This window comes from Lepisosteus oculatus, chromosome 23 (assembly GCF_040954835.1).
Source record: "Lepisosteus oculatus isolate fLepOcu1 chromosome 23, fLepOcu1.hap2, whole genome shotgun sequence".
In the NCBI taxonomy this organism is placed as follows: Eukaryota; Metazoa; Chordata; class Actinopteri; order Semionotiformes; family Lepisosteidae; genus Lepisosteus; species Lepisosteus oculatus.
Genome location: NC_090718.1, coordinates 8,484,586 through 8,493,336, shown reverse-complemented (window position 1 = coordinate 8,493,336; position 8,751 = coordinate 8,484,586). Strand labels below are relative to the sequence as shown.

The 8,751-nt window shown below is 42.5% G+C and overlaps 1 long non-coding RNA gene across 2 annotated transcripts in view; it reads right to left on the bottom strand.

Moving 5' to 3' along the window:
• Nucleotides 1-950: 950 nt before the first annotated feature.
• The window catches only part of LOC107075676 (uncharacterized), a 46,059-nt gene continuing 38,258 nt past the window's right edge, over nt 951-8,751 (bottom strand). Inside the window, exons 1-8 of one of the 2 annotated variants that reach the window (XR_011183096.1) lie at nt 4,728-5,105; nt 4,343-4,472; nt 4,139-4,176; nt 3,687-3,879; nt 3,215-3,275; nt 2,248-2,351; nt 1,730-1,814; nt 951-1,041 (exon numbers count right to left, since the gene is read on the bottom strand). This is a non-coding gene — a long non-coding RNA (uncharacterized lncRNA). Of the gene's footprint in view, nt 1,042-1,729; nt 1,815-2,247; nt 2,352-3,214; nt 3,276-3,686; nt 3,880-4,138; nt 4,177-4,342; nt 4,473-4,727; nt 5,106-8,751 lie in introns of those variants that run through there. The other variant, XR_011183097.1, reaches the window with a different exon arrangement.

Here is an 8,751-nt window from a genome sequence, read left to right as displayed (position 1 = left end):
CTGTGTTCCTTTTGCACTGTACTCAATAAACTATGGTATGCTCCATTTGTTGCCTCTTCATTGGTTGCAGGCTTTGCTGCTCTTTGTGCAGAGGAGGAACCAGGGCAGGAAAGGCAGGTGGGTCTTTTTTGCATATGCCGGAGGTGGGTTAGGCACAGCTCCTCCCCAAACAGGGAGATAGCCAAAATTTGAGCTGGTTTCAGGGGGAAACAGGTGGGGTTATGGGGGGGAGGGAGAAGGGCAGGACTGGGTGGGGTCTGGCTCCTCCCCAAACAGGGAGATAGCCAAAATTTGAGCTGGTTTCAGGGGGAAACAGGTGGGGTTATGGGGGGGAGGGAGAAGGGCAGGACTGGGTGGGGTCTGGCTCCTCCCCAAACAGGGAGATAGCCAAAATTTGGGCCCGTTTCAGGAGGGACATAGGTGGAGGGTAGCGAGGAAGGCAGAGGGTGGGAGATGGGGAAGGGCTGGCTCCTCCCCAAACAGGGAGATAGCCAAAATTTGGGCCCGTTCCTGGGGGAAGCCAGCCCTTCCCCATCTCCCACCCTCTGCCCTCCTAGCTACTCCCCACCTGTTTCCCCCAGGAACGGGCCCAAATTTTGGCTATCTCCCTGTTTGGGGAGGAGCCAGCCCTTCCCCATCTCCCGCCCTCTGCCTTCCTCGCTACCCTCCACCTATGTCCCTCCTGAAACGGGCCCAAATTTTGGCTATCTCCCTGTTTGGGGAGGAGCCAGCCCTTCCCCATCTCCCACCCTCTGCCTTCCTCGCTACCCTCCACCTATGTCCCTCCTGAAACGGGCCCAAATTTTGGCTATCTCCCTGTTTGGGGAGGAGCCAGACCCCACCCAATCCTGCCCTCCTCCCTCCCCCCCCATAACCCCACTACCACCAGAGGGCAGACCTGGAACAAAGCAGAGAAGCAGCCATTGAAATAAGACATCCATAACACCATAAGGAAGTGAAGCACTTTTGTTTATTAAAGCACCAAAGACAGACTCCGGTGTGTTCCCCCGGCAACAAGGCTCCTTGAGTCTTTGACACGGTCTGAAACAAGACATGAAAAAGATCAACATTAGTGACACCTCAAAGACAGCGTGTGAGAAAATTTCCCCCTTTCCCACAGCATTGAAGTGAAAAACGCCTGTTGACAAAAGAGGGAAGAAGAGTAATAATCTTAAACCTGATAGTCAAATTATTTTGCATACTTGTCAACAATTGGCTTTTTCACCAGCCGAGATTGAGACGCCAGGCAACTCAACACTTTGATTTCAAAAAGCCCCATTCATTAAAAAAAAATAGCAAGGTGAAAGACTGCACAGTTAATTTCCAACAACATACATTTCTCATCACAGGTAAAACTCTGGGCAAGCACAAAGTTCTTTTCCTTAAACACTTAAAATGAGTCTGTAGTCCTCAACTGTTAACATGCAGGCTGTTTGGAAATGCACATAAAAGCTAGGCAAGAAATGTGCCACCATAGCCAAAAGCACTTCAAATCTGACCAGGTTCAACACGGAAATCCCTCAGACACGTATGAACGATATAGCAGGATGACAGCTGTCACAGAGGCCTCTCTCTTTTGCCACAAACTGAAGAATCAGTCTGGCAAGAGCTTTGTGATTCTACAGGAGTTTCTTTTTCTTTTTCTACAGAACCAAACCAAGAACTTCCAGGCCAGGAAGACTATACCAACATTAGTTTTTTGCTGTAACTGTGTGGAATAATCTCTTACCTGGCTTAAAAGGTCTTGGGAATCATGTTGCTTCTCTTCGTGGTGAATCAAGCTTCAGGGGTGGGCTGCTCAACACTTTCTGCACCTTGAGAGGCAAAAGTAAACAGGGTGAAATTAAGGCAATGACCTCCATGTCATACCTGCTTGTTCCCAAGCTGAAAGAGTCCTCATGCCCTCACCCAAGGAAACACTGTTTCCACTTTAACAAGTGAAACTTAAAAACATTACACTAAAAATAAACATGTGGCTACAAAACCACTTCAAGCGCCTGTTTCTCTTCAATTATTTCCCATAATTAATGCATATTGTGGTCTGACTGGATGGCAGAACACATCCTCATATCACTATAGATACACCATAATATTCTATGTAATAGCAGTAATGTTAAAGTTCTTTACCTTCAATTATTTCTTAAGAGCAATATAACTTTTGGGGGTCCTGCTATTTCTAAAACCAAAAACACAAAACATATGCCTGGTTTCAAGAAAGCAAACCAAGAGCACAATGACAACACTTACCGGCTGTGGAAACAGAGTGAATCCCGCTGGAATGAGGCTTCAGCAACGGGCAGGCCGTGGCAAAACTGGACTTGCAGCAGTTGTGTTCATCAAGTACTGGCTCTCTTTGTTTAGGGCAGAAGACAACACATGCCATTTAGCATGCAAGTCTTACACAAAACATTTCAAGAGCTCTTTTACCCAGTTCACATGTACTGTTGCTCTGCATTACAGTCAATAAATATGATGCTTTTCTTCAGAATGTGTCAATAAAGAACTGCTTCTTAAAATACCAACATGATTTCACATGGACATGAAGCAGTGTCTCAAAGTGATGCATTTGGCGGGTAAGAAGAGAAACAATGGTGCACAGACAAGTCACTGATTCATGGCAAGATGAGTCCAGACCAATTCAGGTGGCTACAGCCAAGTGCAATATTGAGGATATTTAATCATCACTGCCTGTGCACACCCGGACCCGGGGTGCTATCGGCATGGAGTTTGTACCTTATCCCTGTGCTCATCTGGGTTCCCTCCGGGTTCCTCCCACAGTCCAAAAGCATGCTGGTAGGGTAACTGGCTTCTAGGGAAATCTGCCCTACATGTGGCTGTGAGTGTGAATGTGCCCTGCGATGGACTGGAGTCCTGTCACGGGTGTACCCTGCCTTGAGCCCATTTCTTGCAGATACAGACTCCAGCTCTACCTCGACCCTGAATTGGATGAAGCTGTAATAACATGGATGGGGCCTAAACACATCTGCACTTCACTTTGCACTACTGTGGCTGGCCTGAAGTCCCTTTACACCTGGAGTGCCACTCATTCAAGAATGAAGATCAAATTGTTAGCTCAGTGTTTATTATACTAAGCATCAAAGGAAACACTTTCATTAAATATGCATCAATATCATGAATAATGAGTAATGACACAAAAAAAATGATTTAATATGTTATCATGATTAGAGTGACTGTTGCATGAGCCCTAACTCACCTGTTCGTGGAGAGCGCTGGTCAGCTCACGACGTGGTGATCTGTCCTGTGGAATAACAAGCCTAGTGAAGATCAGGAAAGAAAAGCACAAATTAACCCATATGCCTTATACATCAAGACAATGCCTTCCTGTCACTGGTATGTGGAGGCCAGATTGTTCACTGTCTTCTACTGTTCAGTAATTTCTGTTCAACATCATTTTCTAACCCACCAAGACATCACAGACAAACACCATGAGGCCCGAGTGTTACAGTCTAGCTGCTATCAAACTCCTCTTGTAGTGCTTGATGGCACCCTGGCTGCACGGTGCTACATGCCCATGTCCTGGGTCCTCACTACCTGGCCTTTATGCAGACTCATCCTGAAGTGACAACATGCCACCAGGACAGTGCATGTTCTCCTGCTGCTCTGGTAAACCCAGCTGACGTGCAGGATGAGAACCAGACAGTCAAAGCCATGAAGGCCCTACTCACCAGACGAAAGCTCCGCTGAACACGTAGATTTCAGTGACCAGCGAACAGGCACGTGCTTGTCCAGGATCTGGGAGAGAGAACCGAATCCCTCCAGACAGTGACCACGGCACGCTGTAAGACAGGCACTGCAGATGTGCAGCTTGGAATGTGTGTCCACACACGACACTAGCATGCGCCTTTCAAAGGAGACCCCCTGTTGATGAGAAACATTCATCAGTAAGCATTAATCAGAATTGACCGATTATAAAGACAAAAAAAAAGTCAGTGCACCTGCTACACAGATCGCCACTTTCCTGACAACTATCTGCGGCAAAATAGCAGTTATGCACTATTCATTTTCATGCTCAGTACCATTTACAATGCTTAAGCTTTTTTTGTGCAATGTGTTAAGTAGAATATAGTTTTGTATGTAGTGCTAACGCTGACAATTCATATACAAAACCATAACTTACCACGTCAACAGATCCAATGAAAAAGACCACAACTCGATCTACACAGGATTTACACGAGAAACAATAAGAATAGTTAAACAAGTGGGGCACAAGAAAAGAGCAGAGTTGCAAAATCTCTAGGTAGGTCATATTCACCCTTTTATTTCACAACCGCCAGGTAAAATAAAGTGTATTTAGTGGATTCTAAAACGGAGATTTTCTTACCATTTTATATTTGAAAATCGCAACACGCCGGCAATTCCGAACAATGTCCAACAATTCCAAATAAATAATAATTAACTGGTTCCAACACCTTCAGGTCTCGGTTGCAGCAACTGGATGGGACACAGAAGTTCTGCAAAACGACACCAATAAAAATGCATTAATATTCAACAAGGTTTGGCTAAGAAAATAGTTTCAACTCCTTTCCTTGCCGAGGGAAACTTCACCCCCGTTCAAACAGCGCAGAAATACACTGTTCACTCAATAAAAGGACATCTTTCTGAAAAGTATCGTACCTGAATGAAACCTCAAAAACAAAAACACCGGATTCTAGCCCGTTTTGGGCAGAAAAATGATATTTTAAAGTGTTTCAAAAGAGAAACATTACCTCGCAAACTGCCAGCACCGCCATCTTGAATCAGACCCACGCGTGGAAGGGGAAGAGAGCCGCACGCACTCGTGGGGAAGTTATGCCAGGTGGCAGTGACGTAAAACGCCGCCAATATCTGCAATTACGTCAAATCTTCCATTTTTGGAACCCCCTTTTGCCTTAATCCCGTGCAATGTTCCCCATTCTTAGGGGTGTGACCTAGAATGGCCACCCCCCTAAAAATACCGGCCAGGTGCAGACCCGGCTGCTGGAAAACGCACTTCGCCGGTGGAGCGTGATCGGACCGTACCCGGGTTGGATTCGAACCCGCTCTGAGCGAAGAGGTGCCGGGGGGGCTCTAGGCTACTCTAAGCCACAGGGTTTAGAGCCTGGTTTCCAATAGCTGCAACACTGATTTTGCCCGCTACGCCACCTGGCCGGTGAACACGACCTGAATTTGATCTTATTTGAACTACACGCGGACATTTATTAACTAAAAAAAAAATAGAAACATTGGAATTACTGTAAATCTAATGCCTTATGAAACTGGGTGTTTTTTAAGCACGCCCCCCAAACCGAAGAAATGCTGTAATTTTGAGGAACAAATAAAACGTTTAAAAACATTATACGTTTCATCACGTTCTCCTATTGTAAAAAATAAATAGCGCTCTTTCAGCGTGATGATACAGTATATACAGTCCTATTCGGGGGGTAACCGCTGCATTCATAAAGTTGCACGCTACTGTAGGTTGTTAATCTTTATTCAAAATATTTTAATTCATAATTCCAGTTGGATTGCTTCCTATTAAACAATTTTTTACACAATTAAAAAACCTAAATTTGAAAGCCAATTCACAGCTTCATCTTAATCTTGGTGCCTTTTTCCAATAAAAACTGGATGGCCGATCTTTCAAGTGGAGAGCCATAATCCAGCAGGCCTTCAGGAGGATTTCAGGTAAACAAGAAATATATATAAACTTCTGGAAACTTGCATTATGTACAGTATCTTTCCAGTCTGGAGGCATTCATATGATATGAGAAACAGTAGTATTGGGGATTTCCATGCAGATTCTGGTCATCAGGAGTGACTAGGACGTCCTATTTGAACAAAACTGCACTCTCAGGTTAGATAAGCACCCATCACTGCAGAGTCTGTGTATTCTCCCCCAACACCTGCCACTCCTACTGACAGCCCAAGGATTCCTTGATCCATATATACAAGCTCCTGGGATAATTCTGCATTGCTTACTTTCTTGTAGTCTTGTGAATTACAGTACATTTGCTTGCTCTTATTTAGTATACATGGAAGCATTTTTTGTCTCTTGTATCATTTTATTACGCAAAATGTATTTAAGGCTCTGGGCCATTTCAGCCAGTGCTGACATTTCTTAGGGAACCTGCTTGTGTATTATTTGCCTACAAGGAAACTAATGGTTATTCCTGCATGAGAAACCAAATTGTACTGTACATTGATAGTTTCAAAGTTATCTGTTGGTTATTCCTACTCACACATACTGTATGTATTTAAATCTAGTAGTATGTATCGTATATAGATATCGATATTGATATCGTATATAGATAGGCAAACAACTTTTGAAAATGTTAGTGCTTAAAACCTCCAAGGATTTTTTTTTAATTATTAAAAAAACAAATTTTCAGCCCATAATGTATCCACCTAGCCAACAGCTACATATTGTATTAATGTATATTTTCAAAGACAGATCCAGTCATGTTGTATATTGACCTACTATTTAAATACGTCACACTTGTATGAGGAAGAGAGAAGTATAGTGTTGCATTGCCTTGAAATCCTGCAAATTGTTAAGGAATTATTCATTAGTTTTCTTAAATGTATTTAATCAGTAAGTTCAGTAACCCCATCTACTTATTGCACATAACTTAGTTTGTCCTACTTCATGGTAGAAACTGAGATTTCATGTTACTTTAGATAAAGATGTGATCAAAAGACATTAATCTGTAAATCTACTGTATTTCTTTTTAAGGAATTTTATAAAGGAAGCAAATGTCTTGAATTTGTATGCAATAACTGTAATTGTGAAAATAAATACCCTGAATTTGTCTGCAATTGTTGTAATCCCAAAAATAAAACTAGAGAATTTGTTAATAACTGCTGTAGTTTTGAAAACAAGTGCCTTGAATTTGTACACAATAGGTGTAATTGTGAAAACAAACATCCTGAATTTGTCCACATCTGTGGTAACCTCCCAAAAAACATATACAATGCATCTGTTCATAACATCTGTAGTTTTGAAACAAATTCAGGGAGTTTATATACAGTACAATCGTATTTCTTGCCAATTACAATGTCACGAGTGGCTAGCACTGCTAGATGTATTTGTCAAGTAAAACATCGCTCTTTAGGATTTGTAAAGAGATGCTTGAACTGGTGCTTGGTTTGTGTTGAAGCTCAGTATCAGATAAAAAAGAACTAGATTCCCAACACACATAATATTTACAGGAGTAATCCTTGCTTTTTATGGCCAACACTTACACAAATAAATATTCAGGATACTTAATACTTCTGAAAAAGTATCTCAGATTTGCTCCAAATCTTCCTTTGTCTTCAAGATGTAGTTGTTGGGAGCTGTACTAATCAGCTGTACTAATCTGTATAGAACCTTCCAGAGATTTGTGTGTGTAGCCTGAACAGCTTAATTGCACACGGGAGGAATCCATTCAACTAACTTCTAAAGGCCATTGGATGCACCAGAGAAAAGGGAGCGAATACATATGCAATCAGTTATATTCTGTTTCAAATTTATAATTAATTTTGGTGGAAATGCAGAATTATATCCTTTGACATACTGTAGTGTGTTTTGTGTTGATCAATGGCAAAAATAATCACAATTTATTACATCGTGATATCATATTGTAGCATAATAAAAAGTGAGAAAGTCCAAGGGGGGTGAATACTTCTCATAGCCACTGTATGTTGTCAGATGTGTTTTAGTAGTTTCAATTTTTAATTTCCTTAAATCCAGTATGATGAAGGGTTCAAATCCCAGGTGAGATTTGTATTCCTGAGCAAGGGACTCAGACAGATGGCTCCAGTAAAATACCCCGCTGTAAAATTGGGTGAACTCTGGAATAAGTGTCAGTCAAATAATCTAGGCCTATTTTAGCCCATAGTGCAATATCAATTTCTTTCTCTCTGTTCTTTTCTAACATCTTTTCTTCCTGTGCTTGTACAATTTATTGTACATCATGTGAGGAGAAGTTGATTGGACCAAGTACTGCATTGTCAGCCATGGCTGCTGTTGTAAGAGGCTTCTTTCTAAAGCACTTCAACATGTTCTCATGGCCCAGCAGTATCCATCCTCTTCAGAAACCTCTTCTTTAACTGGCCAAAATATGAGAAAACCTGAGTTAACATGTACAGTATTAATGCTGTTGGCTGTAGGGGTGAAGAACTTAAGCCAGACTTCTGCACTTTCCCTGTGCAGAGTGATCCCCAGGTCTCAGTCCTGTTGAGAACTGTATAAAGCTGAACTTAAAAAATAAAATCCAAAGAAATGAAAAAAAAATTAATTCCCTTTCTCTGCGTCCTTATATTTGTGTCGCTCCTCCTCACTCTCATTGATTTCCATTCCAGATGCTGCTGCCCTCATCAAAACCACAAATGAAGCCACTCCTGCTGGAAACATGGCACAGACCAGTGCTGCAATACAGGAATTACTGCATATGAGGGGGGCCGTGGCCCTGGGTTCAATTACTGGTGTTTTATCTGTGTGGAGCTTGTATGTTCTCCCTGTGTTCGTGCGTGTTTCCTCTGGGTGTTCCGGTTTCCTCCCACACTCCAAAGATGTAATGGTTCATTGATTGGCTTCTGGGAAAACTGGCTCTGGTGTGAGTGTGTCTGTCTGCACTGCAATGGGCTGATGTCCTGCCCAGAGAGCTCCCTGCCTTGCACCCACTGCTTGCTGGGATAGACCCCGACTCCCCAGAGACCTTGTCCTGGATAAGCCAATTAAATAAATGGATGGGCAATTGTTTATGTGGAAAACACACCATTTCTTGTTGA